Below are 26970 nucleotides of genomic sequence, written 5' to 3'. Positions count from 1 at the left end.
CAAAGATAACTGATAAGTATATCTCTGCAACTTGATGTATTTAGCAGTTTACAAACAATTCTCCCTCACACAAGTAAACAGCCATGAGCCATACAACATTTCGGTCAATGATGGATCACATAGGGGACAGTGATTTCTATTAAAAAACAACTTTTTAATAGAAAAAAACTTATAGTATAGTGATATAAAGAAAGAAAATATTTTTGTATAGCTTTTGAATGTGTTTGCATTTTAAGATAAATCAGATTGATGGGACTTTGATCACTGCCAATGTGAACTTGGGCAAATTTCTTAGTTGCTGTGAGTTTAAATTTCCTTACCTACAAATTGAGATTATTTGAGGATTAAATAAGAATATGGGTGCCAAGAGGCTAGCCCATAGGTGACTATGCACCTGTCCTCATTCTACCCAATCATAGTGGCTTACCATCTCCATTTTATTATTTCGTAGCAAATGAGAAGTTGAGAGTAAGACTCACAGCTTCCAGTACAAAACTTTAGATGAAGTTGAGAATAAAATATTTGAATTTCTCCCATTCTAAGAAAAGAAATAATTGTGAAACAACCTCATGCCAAATCCCCAAGATGAGTCTGGGCTTACAAAAAGGCAGGGCTATGCCATTGTCACACTTCACTGAAAAACAGGTCATCACAAATTGCTGTATGTGTTCCTTTCCCCCAGTTCCTCCAGAAAAATTCTATTATTACTTTGCCAAAAACACTGCGACACCTAACAAGGCTGGGAAATGCAAACAGATGAAAATAATGCTGCTCTGAAGTGGAGAAACAGACACCTGGAGAATTTCTCACTTCAAATTTGTCTTCACATATTCTGTCATTTAGTCAACTGTCCAATTCTCTGGAGATGTGTTTGGAGGGCAATTCAAAGGAATGTAAGAGCCAAATGAAAAAGGGAAGAAGCACATGGAAAATGGCTTTGTTTAATAGGTTATAATTAAAGCATGCAACCAGTTTCATGTAATATTTATACAACACCAAGAAAATTAATGAGAGAGTTCTCTAACCCTCAGGAACTTTAGAATAAATGGCTTAAGCCTTGAGATCTTTCCACTGAAGTTACAGCAGGAGGCACACCAAGCCTCAGGTGCTTGTCACAAATATAAAAATTATTCTTTACTACTTCACTAAAGGTTATTTTCTGTTTGAACACTCCCCAAAGAAAATATAATCATATTAATTCACATCCATAAAAACGACAAGTTCTGTGGTTTCCTATCAGGCAGTGCATTAAGCTTCAGTTTAAAACAGGTTTATAAGAAAACCTTCAGTATTCATTGAGAGAGCAATTGCTAAAGAAGCATTTGTGTGAATACTGGTTAAGAAATGGACTCTAGAGTCAGGATGCCTGGGTTTAAGTCATGGCCCTTCCACTCACTAAGTGTGTGACTTTGGGGAGGATGCTTAACCTCTCTGTGCCTCTGTTTCCTCACCTGGAACGTAAGAATAATATAGTAAGAACAACCTATTTCATACATTTTTATAAGGATGTAAAACACTGAGAATTAGTACCAGGTACATAGCTCCGACCTGGGGTTATCAAAACAAAACAAGCCTTTGTTGTTGTTGTTGTTGTTGTTGTTTTTCCATAAGCAATTTGTCAGCATCAAAACCTAGCCAGTAGGCCTTGGGTAATTCACTTTTCTGAGTCTGATTTTCTTAATCTTAAAATAGGGAATATATTGTACATACCTGCAGAATGAGGATTAGAAATGGTCCTTGAAATATGGCTACATGTAGCCAGTATAGTTGTTCAGGCATTGTAGCCTCTCTTTGCCATTGTCGCTCTTTATCTGTATTTTTATATCTCCCTTACCACCTTTTACCTCATAATATAGATGTGTGCATGTGTGTGTGTGCGTGTGTGTGTGTGTGTGTGTGTGTATATATCCTGTTGTAGATTATTATTTTTTGAGGAATTATTCTTTGAGAAATAGGAGAAACATATGTTTATACTCCATTGCACATAGGGCAGTGTCTTAAATGTGATGGGCACTCAAAAATTGTTTATCAGATAATAGAAAAATTTAATATTAGTTTAATTTTAATACTTTGGGATATACTAATTTCTAACATGAGTCTTCTTGGCTTTCTGTTATGAATTGTAAAATACTCCCCAATATCTTGGGAACACAGTAGCATAGTCTATACCACATAGATATATCTATATATGCATATAGATATATAGATATATACATCTACATATCCATCTATATATCTATATAGATGGATTCTAGATGGTTCTGGAATTAAGAGATAGAAATCTTTAGGTATCCATTATTCTGCTATACAAGCAGTTAAAAATACACCAAACATGCTTTAAAACTGCACATTAAGCACACGCTGGACAATTGATTTTTAAAACTGGGTTTCTTCAAGAAATGTCAGGAAATCAGACCTCTACGATGGAAAGATAGTCAATTGTTGAAAGTGTACTCATGTAGCAGTGCCAAGAGTGGATTCTTTCCTTTCAGAAGTCTGGTTTCCATAGTGACCAGCACAGCATCATCTGTTGTTTTGCAGCCTGCATTGTAGGGCACCCACCCCGATTCCAGCATGAACAAACAAGTGACAGAACACAGAGCTCTCTGGGCAAACACATTTTATCTGAAAGTCCACAGACTGAGGAATTCACTGCATAGTTCAGTTTCCTCCAGTTTTGCCAGTATCCCATAGTATGCTTGGCAACATGCTGGACTGGATGGAAAGACATCATTCACGTTGGACAGTTTGCCTCAACCAGTGAGTTGACTGTAAAGGGAGATGTATGGCAAACAGAGAGCACCTCAAGTTCACCTAAGAATATCAAAGTGCCTGTTGCTATGAAAGAGCTACAGCCTAAATGTGGACATTTACTTTAGGTGGAAGCCAGCTTTCTGAACTCCCCATTTCTATCTTTTGTATAGTTTATAATTATTAGCATGTCTTTTGGAATCAGACAGCCCAGGTGTAAAGCTTAGATGTGCTCCTTAAGAAGTTTATCATCATGGGCATTTTACTTAATCTTTTAATGCCTCAGTTTCCACATCTATATAATGAGAGTAGTTACTGTTACCACATATATAATTGTAAGACAAAGTAAGATAGTATATTAAAATATTAGTGTGGTGCTTGGTGTACTGTAAGCCCTCAATGGAGGGCAGCTGCTTTTACTTTTCTCCTTTTAAACAAGTAGACTTTATTGTCTTAAATTCCAGCTAAAATAATAGGACAATATGAAAACTCACATGTTTTACCCATGGTGAAAAAGCTGAGTTTTTATTCAATTGATATACAGTTTGTTGAAATATTTTGTTCAATAAGATGTTATTGAACAAGTCAATTAAGATAAAGTAAAAATTTTATTTGAAATGTCTTTTCAGAAACACTGAAATGACAATTCTCATTATTTTGCAAATTCCATTATTTACAAATGTGGACTATTCCTGCCTTGTTTCCTTGCCTCTACCCTTTTGAATTTCTTACACCCAGATTGCAAGTTGCGTTTTAAGTATTGGTCTCCTGTTTGTTTCTTATCATCACACAGACTCAGAATCTGCCAAGTTCAGGAATCCACTTCGGCTGTCTGGGTTGTCTTGGTGAGGATGATGATGGTCATGTTAAAGGTGAAAGAGACAGCTGGAAAAGATATTTAATAGAGGTATACATGGAGTGTCATGGAATCCATTCTTAAGGAAGAGGTAAATCGTCAACCTAGAGTTGATCCCAATTACTCTTCCAGCCAAAAGGACTAGCTATTCCCTCCAGACCCATTGCATGAGCTACACATGAGGCATCTGGCCATGAACATGATGGAGAAACAGAGAGCTTTAGAATGACACATATCAGAAGAGAAGCCATTCTCCAGTAGTAAGTAACTAGCAGCAGGCTAAAGTGATCTTGAAGCAAGTGTAATCATAGATGGTTAGAAGAAGGAAGTGACTGTTAACAGTCCAGGGTTGCTTGCAAGTGTAAGACAATGGGAAGCTGAGGAGCAGAAGCTAATAAGACAAGGAAAAAAAAAATCTGTTCTGGCCAGAGCAGACCAAATCACTTTGTTAGTGAGCTAGTGAGGAGGATCTAGAAATTCATTTCAAGGTATAGATTAATATTTATAATTTCTTTATATAGAATCATTCTAAAGTTATATGCAAATATTTTTATATAGCTCTTAAGGTATAGTGAAGATTCAGTCTATCTGAATGAATTTCTTTTGTGGCCTTCATGAAGCAAATCAGTTAAAGACTCTCCATGTATTTCTCCAGATAAGTATACAAAAGACGCTAAATCTCATAGTTGTTTTATCCAAATTCCATTTTCCATAGGGCCAGGTAAGCCTGATTGATCTCTCTCCTTGCTTTCCTCCGCCGCCTCCTCCTGCTCCTCCTCCTCTTCCTTCTTTTACTTCTTTATTTCTTTCTTTGATATTTTTTGTCTTTTTCTTTCTCAGATGTATACTGGGCAGTGGGTCAGAGCTGATGCCCTTCTTTTCTGTTTTACATATCCAGGAAAGCCTTGTTTTGAAAGCTAAGAAATGACACTTAAAACGAATGAGTTCTATACAGTCTCAGTTGGCAAACATTTGGTTAAGATGATGTTCCCAAATCTCCCTATTATAAAAGTCAGTGTTCTCCTTTTATACACAATATGTGGGGTAGTACTTTAAGACTGTGTAGTATCTTGTTCTCCAACAATTGATACTTAAAGTTTTAGCATCCTTGACTTCATCAGTTATTATACTGCTAGTTGCACCATTTCTAATTTTATTCCTTTAAACTTTCTTAGCTGGCATTCTTCTATAAAGGTCTTTGCCTTTCCTGCTATACTTTGAGTAGAGTAGAACTCCAGCTTCTTTGATATGGATATTATACTCTTTATTGCTTAAAATTGCAATAAATTATTTTTCACAATCACAATTCGCTGATTCAAATAACAAACTGTAATTCCATTTGAATATGTATTTTAAATTCTGAATCTTGTGTAGTATATTAGAGCAATGAAGAATTCATGTAATTCAGAAGTGAGCTTGCTATTTCTTTAACACTGTGACTTGTTTAGTGTTTATGTTTTCAAACTTCATGTATCTTTCTGGCCTGTTCATGTATCTTTTTGGCTTCTTATACTTACTTTTTTTTTTTTTTTCGAGACGGAGTCTCGCTCTGTCGCCCAGGCTAGAGTGCAGTGGCGCGATCTGGGCTCACTGCAAGCTCCGCCTCCCAGGTTCACGCCATTCTGCTGCCTCAGCCTCCCGAGTAGCTGGGACTACAGGCGCCCGCCAACATGCCCGGCTAATTTTTTTTGTATTTTTAGTAGAGACGGGGTTTCACCTTATTAGCCAGGATGGTCTCGATCTCCTGACCTCGTGATCTGCCCATCTCGGCCTCCCAAATTGCTGGGATTACAGGCGTGAGCCACCGTACCCGGCCTGGCTTCTTATGCTTTCTACCAGAGGCTCGTCTATTTTCTCTCACTGGACTACAGATATATCCCTAGCAATAAAAATGATTACATAATATTTATGGAAACAATTATAATACTATTCACAGTTACAAAGTCATCTCTCAGTGAATTTTCTCCACATCAGTACTGTACTTTAATATGTCAGGGCATAAATGTTTTTATTGCATGGTAAAATTAAATGAGAATTATAAACCTAAACATAGGAATCCAATGATACAATATTGCAACTTCTCTGTAGAAAGCCCTTGGGATACTGTTAATATTTAAGCATATTAATTAAGCAGAAAATGGACTAAATAGTTTGAAATTAGGATCATCTGGCCCGCTCTTCAAAGAATACAACACAGACTGCAGAAACTAAAAATCATTTCTTTTCAAGGACATGCTGATTGGTTTTTTGTTTTGTTTGGTTTGGTTCATAAAATTGCATGAATTCATGAACTAGTGTTTCTCTCATGAGTATAATCATTCCTCAAACAAGCTTACAGAAGAAGCAGATGCGGCTTTTCTTCCCATAAAGACCGTATGATGCTGCAGCAGTTAAACATACTTCTCAGCTGTATCTTCATAACTGCAATTTGGCATTGCTTTTTAATTTATCAAATTGAAAAAAACATAAGGCAAAGATTATGAGTCATTTCTCTCATTAGTACACTGATTACACAGATTCAGCATGAACAAGACAGATGCTAATTTGTGCATAAAGCATATTCCTTTTGACAGGAAAATATACATAAGTTGTGGTTGAAAGAAGACAGCAAGGGTACCGTTGAAAACCATTTTGGGATTTATGTGGAAAGTTTCCAGTGAAAGACATGAGCTCTTGCTTTATCATATTAACAATAATTCCTAGATATAGAGTGTCAGTAAAGGCACCCAAACAAAGCTCTTCTCACGGAGCCAGGTGGTTCGGTGATTGGAAATTTTTTAGCCAGTGGCAAATCCAAGTAAATCAAGGAAGGTGGGTGTGATGGAGAGAAAACAGCTTGCTCAAATGTAGTCCCAATTTCAAGTGTCATTTCTGCTACAAAAATTTAAACGTGACCTTCAGCAATTCCTTTAACTTCTTTAGGCTTCTGGTTTTCACATGTCTAAATTCAAGATATTTTGTTTATATGATGGCTTGTGTACTTCTCAGCTATAACATTTGATATATGGATTCTATTTTTCAAGCTACATAGAATGAGTTTGTGATCTAAGCCTCTATGAACTGACATAAATTTGGAGTCAAATAACCCTCATGACAAGTGGATTTTCCCCATATCCCATTATAACCTGAAAAAGTTGGTATTAAAAGCAAGTTATTTCCTGATAACCTTCTAAGTACCTAAGTGCCATAAATGTAAGACATAGTCAGTGGAACAAGAATGATGACTTCCAAGAATAATGGCAAAGGTGAGTTTTAGGAATATAAGATTAAAGCTTAAAGCTGGAAGGTGGACAGATTTCTATTTAACGTGTAATAGTCATACTCTTTTTTTCAATGCTTAGTCAAAATGCTACTTACCCTATACAATTTTCCCAATATCCCCTCCCCCATCTTGTTTTCTGTTCTGTTCCCATACTACTGTGTTCTTTGTCCCTTTAATTTGGTCTTCTTTTATAATTAACTACTTACAAGTTAATCTCTCCCTCTGTTTTTAGAAGTTTCTCAAGCCCCAAGCACTTCTTTCACTTTGTATTCTTTCTTCCTTCCTTTATCTTCTCTTACTGTCCTTCCACCCCCACTCCCAGAACACATGGTCTAAATATAGTACACACTCAATATTTATTTGTCAGGTTGAATATTATTTTGATTGACAAATGTGACTGCACATGACAGCATCAAAATCATTGAATTTGAACAGTTATTTGATGCAAATGATCAAATTGGCTAGTTAGCTGGTTGGCTCAGTGTTCTGTAGATGCAATGTCTGAGTATTAGCTTCATTACTCAAAGTGAATGTTACATAAATTGTAAGAACCAACTCCTCTGAGTCAACTGCTATTGATTAATATTTACTAATATGTGTTTTCCACTCTGTTTTCATTATGATTGTGTATAGCTAAGTACCCATCAGTCTCTAGCAGGCTCTGAGCTTGTTAAAGTCAAGGACCATGCCTTCTTCAGCTTTGCACTTCCAGCATCTGGAATGTACTAAGTATGTGCTTTATCAGCACTTATCAATTGGAACAATCCTGACCTATGAGCAAGGTTAGAATTTGATGGGGAACTGAGGAGGGAAAACAATAGATTAATTTTTTCTTGGATGAATTCATAAAAGAAGAGCCTTCTAAGAAAATTGGTAAGGAATTGTAGCTCTGTATAAATATCATATTTATAATATATTCATGGTAACTAATCTCTCTCTAACTAGTCTCGATTTAATAATAGATTGCTTTTTAATCAACTCACATTAAAGGAGTGTAAGGCTCGTTGGGATACAAAGGGAATCATGTTAACATTCTAGATTAAATTATCTGCTTGACTATTTAAGGTTTTTATTTCATTTTCAGATTTGTCTAGGATTTTAAAGATAAGTTTTTATTTATTTTTTCTTCTTTCCCAGTATGTTACTGAGTTAGTTTCTATTTAATGATATGATAATAGTTTGTTGGAAGTTTCTCTCAGAATGTATTTTCCAGTTTATAACATTCACCTACTAGATGATATTAACAAATAAAGTAGTACTAGTTCTATTCTTGCTGCAGAAGAAAAAATTACAGAACCCCAAGTTTCTTATCAGTAAAATCTGAGCAAACATTGATCACTGGAGGTAAAACCATGGGTAAGAAGTAATAAACATTGATTAATTTATTTCACTGCCAATCTTCCAGGTCCAGGGCCATGCGTCGGTGGGATGATCAACTCCAGCAGAGTTTCCAGCAGGCTTCTCCTTTTCCATAAAATGGATATCAACAGCACTCTGTACCTAAATAATGTCTAAATTACAGAAGGCCTCCCTCAGACAGCACTTGATAAGGGACATAGGAAACTCGACCCTGGCACTGCTGGCTATATTTGTCAAAAGCGTAGTGTGCAGCCAAGATACCTGTGGTAATTTTGAAGATATTCTGTGTATTAATTGCTCAGAGTTTCCTTTAGTGTGATCTCTATAGAAGAATATATAGAATATCATTTCTTTTATATTCTATATGATAAAGGGCTCTATGGTCAGATTAATGTAGGAAATGCTACATGTTCTGTACTCCTCTTGGACATTCTTAATGCATATTAGCATACTAAGAACCTTTGAGGAATTGTTTAAGATTGCTATCCCAGCATTTCTTAAACTTACTTAACCATTCTGCATTCTTTCTCCTTTTTTTTCATCCATACCCTTCCTGCTATACTTCCTCTTCCTTTTTATTTTTTCCCAGAATATCTACTGTTAGTATTTTAACCTCTGATGCATTCTTTGGGGAAAAGTCTTCTAGATAGACTAGAATTTATTTTGAAATAAATTCAGACCAGCAAAAAACTATAGACATTTGTCCAGGTTGTTTACCCTTCAGAGTTAGCTCTCTTTGAGTTGCTTTTTGGTGCTATGTCCTCATAAAATTCTTATGAAAGACTTAAATGTAAAACTCAAAACTAAAAAATCCCTAGAAGACAACCTAGAAAATACCATTCTGGACCTAGGCCCTGGCAAAGATTTCATGACAAAGACACCAAAAGCAATTGCAACAAAACAAAAATTGACAATTGGCACCTAATTAAACTAAAGAGCTTCTGGACAGCAAAATAACTATCAATAGAGTACATAGACAACTTAACAGAATGGGAGAAGATACATGCAAATTATGCATCTGACAAAAATCTAATATACAGAATCTACAAGGAACTTAAACAAATAAGCAAAGAACAAACAATCTTATTAAAAAGTGGGCAAAAGACCTGAACACTTTTCAAAAGAAGACATACAAGTAACAAACAAACATATGCAAAAATGCTCAACATCACTAATCGTTAGAGAATTGCAAGTCAAAACCACAATGAGATACCATCTCACACCAGTGAGAATCGCCATTACTACAAAGTCAAAAGATAAACAGATAGTAGTAAGGCTGCAGAGAAGAAGGGATGCTTATACACTGCTGGTGGAAATGTAAATTAGTTCAGCCACTGTGGAAGTCAGTTTGGCAATTTCTCAAAGAACTAAAAACAGAACTACCATTTGACCCAGCAATCCCATTATTGGGTATATACCCAAAGGAATATAAATCATTCTATCATAAATACACATGCATATGTATATTCATTGCAATACTATTCACAATACCAAAGACATTGAATCAACCTAAATGTCCATCAATGGTAGAGTGGATAAATAAAAGTGGTACATATACACTATGGAATACTATGTAGTCATAAAAAAGAATGAGATCATGTCCTTTGCAGCAACATGGATGGAGCTGGAGGCCATTATCCTAAGCAAACTAACTCAGGAACAGAAAACCCAATGCCACATGTTCTCACTTATAAGTGGGAGCTAAACATCGAGTACACGTGGACACACATAAGAGAACAACAGACGTTGGGATCTACTTGAGGGTGGAGGGCAGGAGGAGAGTGAGGATCAAAAAACTACCTATTGGATACTATGCTTATCAAATAATCTGTATACCAAACCCCCATGATACACAATTTACCTGTATAACAAACCTTCACTTGTACACCTGAACTTAAAAGTCTAACGAAAAAAAAATTCTTGTGAAGTCTATTTTTATATTTGCTACAAGAATATTGTTTGAGAGATGGTACATCCCAATTCTTATTGCTTCTCCTATGAAATTATACATGAAAATGACTTTAAGAAAATTTTCTGTTAATTACTAGAGAAACTGTTTCTCCCAAAGAACTGGTATTTCTTCCTCATAGACAATGAATGCTATCTGCAACACCATCTCCAATTAATAGAGGAACAATAAATGTATAATCTCAGTTAACCAGATGTTAGGAGATAGTTTGACCTAGAGTAGTATTAATTCAGCAGCTCAATGGCATTCATGATATTTATGACTTTCCATTTTTTCCAGCTCTGCCACCGTCGCTGCCAAGCTTGTTCTCAAGCTAGCCTCAGTTATGATTGTATAATGGCTACAGTAGCATCAGGAGTCAAATCCTTAGCCAATAACATATAGAGGAATAAAACACGGCAAGCTTTTTCAGTGTATTCTTGTTAGTTTCAAAGAAACATCTTCCAGAGGACCCCATCCTTCCACCCCCAACTTTACTAAGTATCCCTTACCATCTCATTGGCCAGGACCAGGTCAGATACTCACCTAGCAACTACTAGCATAATAACTACTAGCAGAGGAAATGAGTTTACCATGTGTCTTAGTCATTTCGGGCTGCTATATCAAATATCATAGACTGGATGGATTAAACAACAGAAACTTATTCCTCACAGTTCTGGAGCCTGGGAAGTTCAAGATCAAGGTTCTGGCAGACTTGGTGTCTAGTGAGGACATTCTTCCTGGTTTACAGATAGCCATCTTCTCCTTGTATCCTCAAATGGCAGACAGCAGAGGGCAAGGTCAAGCTTTCTTGCCTCTTGTAAGAGCGTTAATCCTGTTAATGAGGACTCTGCCTTCATAACCTAAGCATCTCCCCAAGGCTATACCTCCAAAGGCCATAATGTTAGGCTTCAACATATACATTTTGGGGCACATAAACATTTAGTCAATACCCCCATGACTGACTTAGATTAATGAGAATTACTCTGATTTTTTTTTTTTTTTTTTTTTTTTTTTTTTTTTTTTTTTGAGACGAGGTCTAACTCTATTGCCAGCCTGGAGTGCAGTGGCAATCTCAGCTCACTACAACCTCTGCCTCCTGGGTTCAAGCGATTCTCCTGCCTCAGCCTCCCGAGTAGCTGGGACTACAGAAACATGCCACCACACCCGGCTAATTTTTGTATTTTTAGTAGAGACAGGGTTTCACCCTGTTAGCCGAGATGATCTCAATCTCTTGACCTCGTGATCTGCCTGCCTCGGCCTCCAAAAGTGCTGGGACTACAGGTGTGAGCCACCACACCCTGCCAAGAATTACTCTTAATCTTTATAGTTACATGAATAAAATGGAGTTTTGTTAATAAAGGAGAAAAATACCAATCCTGAGTAGAAACCAACAATGTCTATTAGGAAAACTTAGAGGATCTCCTTTTCATTCTAAGATGGTAAACTTAGAATTGTCTGTAAATTGTGAACATATCTCTATAGCTTTTCCATATTTGTTCTATTTTTTGTTAGTGGTGGTATCAATTTAAATTTATGTTTTCTGCTCATAATTTTATGTACACCTGCATTCTGACCTGTATTTTTGATGTTCTGTACCTTACATGTCTTTCAAAATGATGTATAATATGTGAAAATTATTGCTAATATATCAAGTGCTCAGCTAGGGGATAAAAAATGACTAGGCAACTGCTTTGGATCTGGACATTCAAGATTCATTGATATTCCAGAAAAATAGTTGGAACTTGTCAGTTCAAAGTGACTTTGGCCCATGCTTTCAAAAACATGGCTGTAGTAATCAACTTCCCAGGCATGGTAACACTGAATATTCTCATGTAATTAACATTTTTAATTTATAGACAAGCAGTAGTGGCACTTACTGTCACAGGTAGAATTTAATTAGCCAAGACAAATAAATTAAGTTTCACACTTCTATCAGGATAGTGGAATTGCAGAGGCTGGTCTGGAAATTTCAAGCCATTGAAGATGCCATTTGACCTCCCAAGGAAATTAACTTTCCCAACTGCCATTCTGAAAAGTTCTAATTAGATTAAGCCATATAAGTATTGTTTATTTACTCATTACAATGGATGCCATGTAGGCTACTTTTTTGGAATTATGGAAAATCCATCAAATATCTTTTTTCTTAATGTAGAACTGCATGACAAATTAGATGGAAGTCATCTTAGGACTGAGTGCATGTCAACTGAACTATAGGGTGGGAAGATTCACAGGTGTTAGTCATATAAACCTAAAGTCTTATTTTGTTCTTGTCATATAGGGAATCCAATTTGTATGACACTTTCTTTTTTACAAGAGTCTTATAAGATATAGAATACATGACTCAAAGTATTCGAAAAAATTAGCTTGTGTGGTAATGGGAAATGTTTAAGAGGAGACACCATTGTTGGGAAGGCAAATGTAGATTTATTTCATAGGAAAATAAATAATGAAAATACTTAGGGAACAGTATATGATTAATAGTAGTGATCTGAAGGAAAATGGTTACATTAAATAATATATAGGACAATAAGTATTGTAAGAGGGTATGCAGGTAAAGAGATAATTATGGGATTATGATAATTTAAGAACATAACGTGTGCTTGGTTGCCTGAAATAAAACAGGTTAAATTAGCATGATTACTTACACAGAAAGCAAGAAGACCATGTAAAAATTAACAAGAACACTGTCAGCACAGACATAATAAAGAGGAAGAGAAAAATTGATATTCTTGCAGCTGGAAAAGAGAGAAAGTAAGTGGAAGGAAGGACAGTTAAATATAATATGTGATTAAGTTATTCCTATGTAATGTGTAATATACGTTTTCTTAGTCTCCCATGAAATAGTGAGTAAAAGCTAAAATTTCTAACAAATGCTTTATGGAGTGGCTTGCATTTGGGGAGTATGATAAAGGCTGAGACCTGCTCTCAGATTGGTTCAAGTGAAGCTTGCGGGGACAGACACAAATTTGCTCTATTAGTTGGAGTTTGTTCTCTGAGTAGATTTATTTTACTTTTGAATTTCTTTCACTCTTGGAAGTAGATTAGGCTGCTTTTTTTTATTGCTCCCTTGCAGGGGTCTAGAATAACCTTGAGCTCTGCTTTGCTTCTCTTCTTGTAGCTCTAGCACTCCAGTAAGGAGCACATCCCTCTCGCATCACAAAGGCTAATGATCCTTCAGAAAGGAGCCTCCTATTTTTGGCGTCAGGGTAAATGACCCATGTGTGGGACACTATAGGGAGTGAGGCAGAGTGGTCCAGCACTTCTACAGTCTTCTAATTAATTACCTTGATCATTTGCTTTTGGACAACCCCTGCTCTTAGATGACTTCCGCTGGACTCCAGCCTTGGAGTTTCCTGGGGACGTGTAGAATACATGCCTGGATCTTTGTGGTAGTCCTCTCAGCCTGTTTTAGGTGTATGTGCATGTGTGTAAGTGAGTGTGTTTTAAATATTGACTCCTCTCTTACTGTTTCCAATTTTCTTCCAGAAATTTCACAAAATGTTTTCCCTTCAGAGTAGCCTCTTTTGTCTAACTTTTGTTTATATTTCAGTTGGATTTTGAAAGGGAAGGGAAGCATATGCAATTAGTCAAGTCACAGGTATATATCCTTGATATTTTAAAAATGCTTTGTGAATTCTTGGGACCCACTCAATGAACTGGTATCCAATTTTCTCCTAGTAGTTAACAATACTACACTAGATTCAGTTTTCAGACCTCATGGTTTCGTGCTAAGGGAAAATATCCATTTAGCCCAGGAAAGCCGTTCTTGGAAATGACCTAAAGTGTACCAACTTGTATATAGTCCAACTTACACAATTCCTATTTTGCCTACAGATGTTAGCTTATAAAGGGAAGCACTGATTTAATCAATGGCAATTATACAACTTTGTGTGGTTATTGACTTCCCATTTGTGCCAGAATGTGGAAAACATCATAGGTAAAGGGAAAATTGATGGAATCTGAGCTGGTACTATAGTTCCTGCCTGCTGCTATGTTTTTCTTCTGTTAGAGCTAAAATATTAAAGTTAGTGGGTACAAAAAATCTAATTAGAAAGAATAACCAAGACCTAATATTTGGTAGCACAAGAGGGTGACAATAGGTAATAATAACCTAATCGTTCATTTTAAAATAACTTAGAGTGTAATTGGATTGTTTGTAACTCAAAGGATAAATGCTTGAGGGAATGAATACCCCATTCTCCATAATGTGCTTATTTCACACTACATTTCTGTATCCAAACATCTTATGTACCCCATAAACATACAAATACTATGTACCCACAAATTAAAAAAAAATTAAGAAGTTTGACTACACAAATATACTAGATGCACATTCCAGCTAATAAAGAATTCTCACATACTCTTAGTGAGGAATACATTTTCCAAGTGTTGAAGTCAAAGCAGGCCAAGTATTTTGGAACAAGTTGTGAATTTGGAATTAAAAGACCTGGGTTCAAATCTTGACTGTCACTTTTCATGATTTTTAAAAAAATACCTGTTCTGCTTTTCCTCCTAGTTTCTTCCTCTGAACACTAGAAATAATAATATCTTCCCATTGTCGTTGAGAGTAAGTGAGGATTCCTAGTATTTAATAAATGCTCAATAAATTTAATTTAAATCTATTATTGCTATTTTATTATTCCATCCTCCTTTGCTGCTTCCTTTTCCCCATATGTCCCTCCTATTCTCTCCTGCCCTACTCCTTCCCTGAGTGTTGGAATTACTACAGACTTATATCCTTTTTCTGTCACTCTTATTTTTGTATTCAGCCCCATTCGTCTTTTCCTTGACTTACTGATAACTATTAGAGCAATACTAAAGTCAGAATTTTATTTTTTCTTTTTCACTCTTTTCTGTTCAAGTTCTCAAAGTATATTTTTTATTCTCTAACTTATCCTCCAACATCTGCCTCATGGCCAAGCTGGAAATGCTGAATAACAGAGATTACTTAAAACCTTCCTACTATTTAAATGACTTTTATAAAACTAATGTGTTAAAGTTAGCAACACTAATAAACTTGGTAAGATATTAAATTAAAAGTCAACTCAATTGCTCATTTTAAGTAGGAGTTACAAGGATGTTGCTCTAATAAGCCAAATGTTACAAGTATATAAAATTCTAAATTTGTGCAGAGTCCTTCCTAATCCCTGCCCAGAGCTAGACAAACTATATAGGAAGAAGGAACACTTGCCACAAGGCTGCCTTCATTTCAGACACCAGCTGAACACTGCAGCATCCCAGGACCACCCTTACTTCAGATGGGCTGGCTACAAACATGAGGATTCCCATAATTACCCTTAGGTTTGATAATTTGCTACAAGGACTCACAGAAATTGCTGAAAGCTGTTATACTAAGTAATAGGTTTGATAATTTGCTAAAAGGACTCACAGAAATTACTGAAAGCTGTTATACTCTCAAAGAGTATACAGGGAAAGGATACATATTAAAATTAATCAAAGGAAGTGATGCATAGGTCAGAGTCTAGGAGGAGTCTAAACATGGAGGTTCTCCTCTCCTGTCCTCTCCCCATGAAGTCATGCGGAGCAGCACCTCCTCCTGGTCGTAATGTGTAACAATGGCCAACCACAAGAAGCTCATCCAAGCTGTTGATGTCCAGAGTTTTTACTGGGGATCAGCCACATACTGTTTCTGCTGCTGGTATTTTGTGTCCAGTACCTCCTGAAGTCAGACTAATGCCTTTAATCTGGTTACTCTGGAAGTCAAAACTGATGTAGCATGACTCAAAGCCCCTATTAAAAAATCACAGTTACACTGTTTGACAAACAAACTCTTATTAGGCAGGATATTCTAGGGGCCTAGAGATTACTTCCCAGTAGCCGAAGGCTAAGGGCAGACCTCTTGTTGGGTGAAGTTAATTCTTCATTACACAATCTGAAAGTATAATTTCTTTGTCTTAGATTATCCTAAACATTTCTAAGCTGATTCTAAATTTTCATGAGTTGGAAATATACTATTCACTATGGAAGATGGAAGATAATTACTATCCCAGAAACTGAGATTTTTTTTTTTTTTTTAGCTTTTCACCTGGCATGGAGTCTGGAGCTGTGGGTATTCTAAGCAATTCTCAGTAAGAAACTATGATCGTTGCCTTTTTCTTCTTATAACACCCCAGTTTGGGACCAAATCTGGAGTTGGCTGGAATAACATTTAGATGAGTATGAGTTCCACAGGTAAAAGTTTCTCTATAAGTAAAGATTCCTGGATTCTGTAAATGGCATATAATGTTGATCTTACATCAGCAAGCTCTCTAAGAGAAAAGCAGTAAATCTTCATCTTGCTTCAGTAACTGTGCAAATGAATTCCTTCTAAGCTTACCTAGCAAGCTTCCCAGTTTAGACATAAAGAATATTAATAATGCTTCGAAGCAATTTTGCAACATAATAGGAAATCATCATTTTGGGGATGCTCTGCTTTTTGAAAAAGCTTAGATATTTGTTTCTAAAATCATGGTGACAGCATGCAGCTGTTATAATGTGCTCAACACAAGGAGAAATTATTCTACTTGTGTGATTTGGAAGGGATTTTGGAAGCAACACCTAAGCACACAGTTGGGCAAGTCCTGCCAAGATGGCTGCATGACTCTGTTTATGGCGATTCTTGTCAATAATATGGCAGCATGCCTCCATGAGTGAGAAGTTCCGTTAGCAAACTCTGGGAGCTGTGCCTTTGTGTTCAGGGTATATATTATCTACTTGGCCTGTTACGCTTTAGAAGCCAATTGCAGCTTGTTTCATTATTGTGCAGATTTGTATATAACACTTTTTTCCTTAGAAAAACAGTTCCCCACAATTAAACAATAAAGCTTTAAAGAAATTATCTTCTTATTCATTTTTTTGTCATCCTTAGCTTCAAACTCCCTTGTTAAAGAGGTGGTTCAGCACCATTATGAAATGTAGGTGAAACGATTACTGCCTATCATCAACATAGCATAACTAAATGGAACGAAACCCAAGTATGCAAAATAATGGAGTATTTAAACAAAAGAAAAACTAAATAGCTAGTAATATTTTATATGCACAAAGTAAAATGCATAAATTACAAAGTCAGCCAATTATATGGGAATGCAGACATCAAAACCCCCCAATTTATAATATATGTGTTAGTCCATTTTTGCATATCTATAAAGAAATACCTGAGGCTGTGCAAATTTATAAAGAAAAGGAGTTTAATTGGCTCACAGTTCTGCAGGCTATATAGGAAGCATGATGTCAGCATCTGCTTGGCCTCTGGTAAGGCCTCAGAAAGCTCTCAATCTTGGCAGAAAGCAAAGGGGAACCTGGCATCTCACATGGTGAGAAAAAGAGAGAGAGACAGGAGCAAGTGAGAGAGGGAAGAAGTGCCACACTCTATTAAACAACCAGATCTTGCATAAACTCAGATGGAAAACTCACTCACTATGTCAAGGACAGCACCACGACATTCATAAGGGATCTGCCCCCATGATCCAAACACATCTCACTAGGCCCACCTCCAACATTGGAAGTCATGTTTCAACATGAGTTTTGGAAGGAATAAAACATTCAAACCATGTCAACATATACAGTTTCTATTGAAACATTAAATAATAAGATCTATAGTAGGTTTATTAGCTACTTTAATTCTTAAGTAGCAATGAGCATTAAATATTTGCAACAATTATAAAGTGACAAAGGCATAAATACTGCTCTGACTACTATGCTAATAAATAAAAGAAATGTTGAGTTTCACCTAGAGGTTTGTAAAAATAAGGATGTAATCCAAGTCAAAAGACTCCCTGAATATTTTGGGCTAAAAATGCCAGGTTTAGGAGATAACTAAAATTAAGCGTATGTTTCTCTTTCTTTCTTACACACACACACACACTCTCGCTCTCTCTCACACATGCACTCTGTCTCTCACTCTGTGTGTGTGTGTGTTTGCGTGTGTGTGTGTGTGTGTGTGTCTGTCTGTCTGTCTTTGGGGTGGATTATATTAGACAAAGACTGGTTCTAGTTTAATTGGCTTCAGAAATGCAAACTACTCTCTTTTAACAGATGGTCATCTAAATGAACTTTCAGAAAGTTATACTTTGCAATTTATCCCACTTCATCTTTCTTTGCTATTCTCAGTCCATTTCCTCCAAACTCTTAATCAGGAAAGAAGAAAAAGTCTAGGATCCTTGGGAGAACTTAGAGAGCTGACTTTTGCCATTTTACCCACAACTTTGATGATGGAGGGAGTCAAATAAATGGATAGGATAGTGGCAACTGTAAAGAGGAAAGGCTTTCAGAAATAATCTGCAACAAGGGAAGAAGAAAACTTTGAAAAATTGATCCTAGAAGATGAACAGAGGAAAAGCCTAAAAGACCTGACCACAACTTAGAATTCAATCATGATCCTTAAACGCCAGCAATTATCAAATATATAAATTTATCTATTATAAACACTTAGTATATGTTTGTGAATGTGTACCTGTGTGATCGTGTCTCTCTGTGTGTCAAAAATTGCTTGATCTCCCATAACAACTTTTACGGTGTGGAATATGCTTTGGATCTGTGTCTCCACCAAATCTCATTTTCAGTTGTACTCCCCATTGTTGGTGGTGGGGCCCGATGGGAGGAGATTGGCTCATGGGGGCGAATTTCTCATGAATGGTTTAGCACCATCCCCTTGGTGCTGTTCTCCTGATGGTGAGTGAGTTCTCACAAAATCTGGTTGTTTAAAAGTGTGTTGCGCCTCCCTCTTTGCTCTGTTTTGCTCCTGCTCCTGCCATGAAAAAAGCCTGCTCCCCTTGTGCCTCCCCAGAAGCAGAGCAGATGCCAGAATCATGCTTTCTGTAAAGCCTGCAGAGCCATGAGCCAATTAAACCTCTTTTCTTTATAAATTACCCAGTCTCAAGTATTTCTTTATAGCAATGCGAGAATGGACCAATACAGTGTATACTGCCTCTCCAGTTTTAGAGATATGGAAACTGAGGCATAGAAACATTAAATTCTTGCCTAAGGTCACACATTTAGTAAGTAGCAGAGCCAGATGTAATGTGAAGTTTATTGCTTAACACTTTTCCGATATGGAAATGTCGAGGGCCTAGGTTGATCAAGCCTGGGTTTTACCCAAGTGTTTACATGGATCTTCCAAAATTTGCTGAAATGCATTTTTAAGTTTCCTAATTTTTCACTGGCATGTGGTATCTTACCCTATAATGCACTTTTAAAACAAGGCACTTGTTATATGCACTTTTCCTGAAGTTACCAAATGTGTGAATTTCCTCCTTAGCTAATATTTCACATGCTTTTTTGAACTCTAAGTCTTTCCAGAACAGAGTGGGAAGACTGCTCTAGCTACCCATGAGCTTTTCCAAATTACCTGCTCAGCCTCACTTAGAGCTACATGCCTGAGCTAGTAGTGCATGAAGAAGTTCATTAGAGAAAGGAATTGGATTTGATGAATTTTTTCTAAACACTGATTGACTAAGACAGTCCATTTTGCAAACATTTATATTGCAGTAAAGTTTAATTATGGATTATTTTGCCATGAGACATACTAGACTGACATGAAACAGAGAGTAAACATTTACAAAGCAGTATAAATATTTCTAATTTTCTGCTAATTGCTTTTTTATTTTATTTACAGTTTTAGGTACAAGTACATAGAATTGTGTTATCAGAATAAGAAATTCAGAAAAATTCATAAAGACAAAGAAATAGATTATAAGGAATATAGAAAGAGTATCCAATATGACAACTTCTGTATGTACACATTAAATTTTACTCTCTGTGATGTTAATGGTCAAATTAGTCAAAAATAGATAAACCAATGTGCCATTTGATGTGGCTGCTTTGGAATAATTATTTTGCTCTCCCACATCATTGGGGTGTGCAAATGGCAAAACTTTTTCAGCTTCAGGATGCTAGCCTAATATATTCTGTCACCAGATTTTTTTTTTAAAGCAAATGTCTCCATTGATTTGCTTCTTAAAGTGACTAAAGGATTATAAACACTAGGTTAGAATTAGGCTAGTCCAAGATATTTTCTATTTGTTAGAGAATAAATTTTTACCTTGAAAAAGAGCTCAGTATAAAAAAAATGACTGGGTGGGAAAAGAAATTATTGAGGGAAATATTTATATTCAGGGGCAAAAGTCCAAATTTCAATTGTGTGTCCAATACTTAGTGTGTTTATATTTGGTAATTGCTATTTAGGTTGGCTTCTGACACATGCAGATTTGGATCGATGAGCCAAATAGAAAGGAAGATAAGATAAGCCTGGAATGAGAAGCCTATGCACATTAGTCTCAGGTCCAAAATCAATTTTGTCTTACTGACCTACTTTGGGTACTAGATAATGCAGAATGTAAAATAATAAGTAAATATATTAAATTGTAAATCTGAAGTCATTAAGTTTAACTCAAATCTTGGTTTTATTTGATCTCTAAGACCCTCGATAAAAATGATTTCTTGGTTTGCATCAGTGCAATAAAGCATGTAAGGAGAGTCAATAGGTTCAGTTCATTGCTATAATTTTCACCTAGGTTTATAACTTCACCAATAAAAATTCTGGTTTAGAGACAGAGAAAAGAACTAACTACCCAGTATTGATCAAAACAGTAAGTGTATGTCTATGTCATATAGCACCTGTAGAGGGTAATGCAATAGAATTTTTATTGTGATTGCTAGTTAGGGTCTATGAAGTCCAAAAATATGTATGCAACTGTATAAGAAGTTGTTGTTTTACAGGACAACAAAAGGAATAATGGGCCTAAACTCATACTATGGAAATTAATTACATCAGGTAATTCATCAGTTAAATTAAACATAGATAATAAGTAGCTCAAATTAGAATGTCTATACAGGAGGTTCTATTTTTAACTTCCAGTATCTTTAAGGATTGCTAAAAAATGTTACCAGCTCACTTTCCTGGCTTCCATTTTGAACTTTTTAGTTTGTTGCACAATGTCCCTGTGCTATGGTTTCTTCATTGGAACAGTGACTTGGCATTTATATAGATTTAACACCAATTGAGAAATATTTTCAGTGTTTCTGTGTGCAATTGCTCTCAGTTCAAACTGTGTAGAATTTTTGCAAAATGTTTCCATAGTGCAAACTCTCTTTGTTCTTTTCTTTGTGTGTGGAGAACTTAATCATCTCCTTCAATGTTCTCCGTAAAATACCTGAAGCAATTGCTCATTTCCTGTGATAGGTGCTGTCTAGGCTCTACATAATCGCTGCTTTTATATGATCAGAGTTTCAGGATAGGAAGTGAGAGAGTTTTCTATGACTCTAGTTACTGGCAGGAAGACATCAATTTATAGGCTGGGAATAGCTTATTAAAAAAAAGCTCTTTAGGATTCAAAATCTTTAGATTTCTTGGTGATACTTCATAGACATCTCTGCCAAACTCATATTTTGTCTGCTCTTAGCTGTCTTGATTATTTTGCCTAAGCCATTATCATTCCACCTACGGAAAAATCTAGTTGACGGGACAAAGAAAGATGGCATAGAAAGAAAGTTGTGTTGGAGCTCAGAGAATGATACCGCTGTCAGGCCTCTGAGTCCAAGCTAAGCCATCATATCCCCTGTGACCTGCATGTGTACATCCAGATGGCCTGAAGCAACTGAAGATCCACGAAAGAAGTGAAAATAGCCTTAACGGATGACATTCCACCATTGTGATTTGTTTCTGCCCCACCCTAACTGATCAATGTACTTTGCAATCTCCCCCACCCTTAAGAAGGTTCTTTATAATCTCCCCCACCCTTAAGAAGGTTCTTTGTAATTCTCCCCACTCTTGAGAATGTACTTTGTGAGATCCAGCTCCTGCCCGCAAAACATTGCTCCTAACTCCACTGCCTATCCCAAAACCTGTAAGAACTAATGATAATCCACCACCCCTTGCTGACCCTCTTTTTGGACTCAGCCCACCTGCACCGGGGTGAAATAAACAGCCATGTTGCTCACACAAAGCCTGTTTGGTGGTCTCTTCACACGGACGTGTGAGACATTTGGTGCCAAAGACCCAGGTCAGCGGGACTCCTTCGGGAGACCAGTCCCCTGTCCTCACCCTCACTCCATGAAGAGATCCACCTATGACCTCGCGTCCTCAGACCAACCAGCCCAAGGAACATCTCACCAATTTGAAATTGAGTAAGCGGCCTCTTTTTACTCTCTTCTCCCACCTGTCTCACTATCCCTCAACCCATTTTCCTTTCAATCTTGGCACCACCCTTCAATTTCTCCCTTCTCTTAATTTCAATTCCTTTCATTTTCTGGTAGAGACAAAGGAGACACATTTTATCTGTGGACCCAAAACTCCGGCACCGGTCATGGACTCGGGAAGGCAGCCTTCCCTTGGTGTTTAATCATTGTGGGGATGCCTGCCTGATTATTCACCCACATTCCACGGTGTGTGATCTCCACAGGACACCTGCCTTGGTCATTCACCCACATTCCTTTGGTGGCAAGTCAATTGCAGGGACACCTGCTTTGGCTGCTCACCCATATTGCAGCCCAGGGCTGCTCACTCCACCCATTCTCTCCGTGTCTCTACCCCTTTTCCACTTTCCTGGGGGCAAGCACCTCCCACCCCTTTTCCACTTTCCTGGGGGGCAAGCACCTCCCACCCCTTTTCCACTTTCCTGGGGGGCAAGCACCTCCCATCCTGTTTCCACTTTCCTGGGGGGCAAGCACCTCCCACCACTTTTCTACTTTCCTGGGGGGCAAGCACCTCCCACCCCATTTCCACTTTCCTTGCAGCAGGCACCTCCCATCCCGTTTCCACTTTTCTGGGGGGCAAGCACCTCCCACCCTTTCTCCACTTTCCTGGGGGCCAAGCACCACCCACCCCTTCTCTCCGTGTCTCTACCCTTCTCTTTAAACTTGCCTCCTTCACTATGGGCAACCTTCAACCCTCCATTCCTCCTTCTTCTCTCTTAGCCTGTGTTCTCAAAAACTTAAAACCTCTTCAACTCTTGCCTGACCTAAAATCTAAGCGTCTTATTTTCTTCAGCAGCACTGCTTGGCCCCAATACAAACTCAACAATGGTTCTAAGTAGCCAGAAAACGGCACTTTTGATTTCTCCATTTTACAATACCTAGATAATTTTTGTCGAAAAATGGGCAAATGGTCTGAGGTGCCTGACGTCCAGGCATTCTTTTACACATTGGTCCCTCCCTAGTCTCTGCTCCCAATGTGATTCATCCCAGATCTTTCTTCTTTCTCTCCTGTCTGTTCCTTCAGTCTCCACCCCAAGCTCTGAGTCTTTTGAATCCTTCTTTTCTATGGACTCATCTGACCTCTCCCCTTCTCTCCAGGCTGCTCCTCGCCAGGCCAAGCCAGGTCCCAATTCTTCGTCAGCCTCTGCTCCCCGACCCTATAATCTTTCTATCACCTCCCCTCCTCACACCCGGTCTGGTTTACAGTTTCGTTCTGCGACTAGCTCTCCCCTACCTGCCCAGCAATTTCCTCTTAGAGAGGTGGCTGGAGCTGAAGGCATAGTCAGGGTACATGTGCCTTTTTCCTCTATCACACCTTTCCCAGATCAGCTAGCATTTAGGCTCTTTCTCATCAGACCCCACTAAATACATACAGGAATTCTGATATCTAACTCTGTCCTACAGTTTAACCTGGAGTGACTTAAATGTCATCCTGACTTCTACCCTCTCCCCAGATGAACGGGAAAGAGTTTTTTCTCTAGCCCAATCTCATGCTGATAACCGCTGGCTCCAGGAGACAAACTTTCAGGAAGGTATTAGAGCAGTCCCCCAAGAAGATCCCCAATGGAACTATCAGGCAGATTCCCCAGGTATAGCTAGGCGAGATTACATGGTTTCCTGCCTAGTTGAAGGGCTTAAAAAGGCAGCTTACAAAGCTGTTAATTATGACAAACTTAAAGAAACTACCCAAGGTAAAGACAAAAACCCAGCCCGGTTCCTGGCCCACTTAGCAGCAACCCTTAGATGCTTTACTGCCCTAGACCCAGAGGGGCCAGAAGGCCGCCTTATTTTTAATATGCATTTTATCACCCAGTCAGCTCCTGACATTAGAAAAAAGCTTCAAAAATTGGAATCCAGCCCTCAAACCCCACAACAGGAATTAATTAACCTCGCCTTCAAGGTGTACAATAATAGAGAGGAGTTAGCCAGACAGCAATGCATTTCTGAATTACAGCTACTTGCCTCTGCTGAGACAACCCACAACCACGTCTCCAACGTACAAAAAATTCAGAACATCCAAGCCACAGCTCCCAGGGGCTCCTTCAAAACATCCTCGTGGACCTTGCTTCAAATCCCAAAAGCCTGGCCACTGGGCCTCAGAATGCCCACAGCCTGGGATTCCTCCTAAGCCGTGCCCTGTTTGTGTGGGCCCCCACTGGAGGTCGGACTGTCCAACTCACATTGCCGCCGCTCCTAAGGACCCTGGAGCCCAAAGCCAATGTTCCTTGGCTGACTCCTTCCCAGATCCCCTCAGCTTAGCAGCTGAAGACTGACACTGTCTGATTGCTTCAGAAGCCTCCTGGACCATCACAGATGCTTCAGGTAACTCTTACAGTGGAGGGTAAGTCCATCCCCTGTTTAATCAATACGGGGGCTACCCACTCCACATTACCTTCTTTTCAAGGGCCTGTTTCCCTTGCCCCCAAAACTGTTGTAGATATTGACGGCCAGGCTTCTAAACCCCTTAAAAACTCCCCCACTCTGGTGCCAACTTGGACAACATTCTTTTATGCACTCTTTTTTAGTTATCCCCACCTGCCCACCTCCCTTATTAGGTCGGGACATTTTAACTACATTATCTGCTTCCCTGAGTATTCCTGGGATACAGCGACACCTCATTGCCACCTTTTGCCCCAGTTCAAAGGCTCCTTCACATCCTTTCCTTGTATCTCCCCACCTTAATCCACAAGTATAGGATACCTCTACTCCCTCCTTAGTGACAAATTATGCACCCCTTACCATCCCATTAAAACCTAATTACCCTTACCCCACTCAATGCCAATATCCCATCCCACAGCATGCTTTAAAAGGATTAAAGCCTGTTATCACTTGCCTGTTACAGCATGACCTTTTAAAGCCTATAAACTCTCCTTACAATTCCCCCATTTTACCTGTCCCAAAACCGGACAAGCCTCACAGGTTAGTTCAGGATCTGCGCCTTATCAACCAAATTGTCTTGCCTATCCACCCCCTGGGGCCGAAGTCATATACTCTCCTATCCTCAATACCTCCCTCCACAACCCCTGCATAACCCATTATTCTGTTCTGGACCTCAAACATGCTTTCTTTACTATTCCTTGCACCCTTCATCCCAGCCTCTCTTTGCTTTCACTTGGACTGACCCTGACACCCATCAGGCTCAGCAAATTACCTAGGCTGTACTGCTGCCAGGCTTCACGGACAGCCCCCGTTACTTCAGTCAAACCCAAATTTCTTCCTCATGCATTACCTATCTCAACATGATTCTTCTATGTGTATCTCTGCACATGAGATGGGTCTCCTGAATACAGCACACTGATGGGTCATGACTCTTTATCCAATTTGCCAGTCTGTGTGTTTTAATTAGAGCATTTAGCCCATTTACATTTAAGGTTAATATTGTTATGTGTGAATTTGATCCTGTCATTATGATGTTAGCTGGTTATTTTGCTCGTTAGTTGATGCAGTTTCTTCCTAGCCTCCATGGTCTTTACAATTTGGCATGTTTTTGCAGTGGCTGGTACCAGTTGTTCCTTTCCATGTTTAGTGCTTCCTTCAGGAACTCTTGTAGGGCAGGCCTGGTGGTGACAAAATCTCTCAGCATTTGCTTGTCTGTAAAGGATTTTGTTTCTCCTTCACTTATGAAGCTTAGTTTGGCTGGATATGTAATTCTGGGTTGAAAATTCTTTCCTTGAAGAATGTTGAATATTGGCCCCCACTCTCTTCTGGCTTAACCTGACCTTTCTCTCTGGCTGCTCTTAACATTTTTTCCTTCATTTCAACTGTGATGAATCTGCCAATTATGTGTCTTGGAATTGCTCTTCTCGAGGAGTATCTTTGTGGTGTTCTCTGTATTTCCTGAATTTGGATGTTGGCCTGCTTTGCTAGATTGGGGAAGTTCTCCTGGATAATATCCTGTAGAGTGTTTTCCAACTTGGTTCCATTCTCCCCATCACTTTCAGGTACACCAATCAGATGTAGATTTGGTCTTTTTCACATAGTCCCATATTTCTTGGAGGCTTTGTTAATTTCTTTTTATTCTTTTTTCTCTAAACTTCTCTTCTTGCTTCATTTCATTTATTCGATCTTCAATCACTGATACCCTTTCTTCCAGTTGATTGAATCAGCTACTGAAGCTCGTGCATTCGTCACATAGTTCTCGTGCCATGGTTTTCAGCTATGTCAGGTCATTTAAGGACTTCTCTACACTGGTTATTCTAGTTAGCCATTCATCTAATCTTTTTTCAAGGTTTTTAGCTTCTTTGCTTTGGGTTCAAACTTCCTCCTTTAGCTCGGAGAAGTTTGATCGTCTGAAGTCTTCTTCTCTCAACTCGTCAAAGTCATTCTCTGTACAGCTTTGTTCCATTGCTGGTGAGGAGCTGTGTTCCTTTGGACGGGGAGAGGTGCTCTGATTTTCAGAATTTTCAGTTTTTCTGCTCTGTTTTTCCCCCATCGTTGTGGTTTTATCTACCTTTGGTCTTTGATGATGGTGATGTACAGATGGGGTTTTGGTGTGGATGTCCTTTCTGTTTGTTAGTTTTCCTTCTAACAGTTAGGACCCTCAGCTGCAGGTCTGTTGGAGTTTGCTGGAGGTCCACTCCAGACCCTGTTTGCCTGGGT

This window comes from Pan paniscus, chromosome 2 (genome assembly GCF_029289425.2).
Source record: "Pan paniscus chromosome 2, NHGRI_mPanPan1-v2.0_pri, whole genome shotgun sequence".
NCBI classification, from domain to species: Eukaryota; Metazoa; Chordata; class Mammalia; order Primates; family Hominidae; genus Pan; species Pan paniscus.
Note: the sequence above shows the minus strand (reverse complement) of the source record.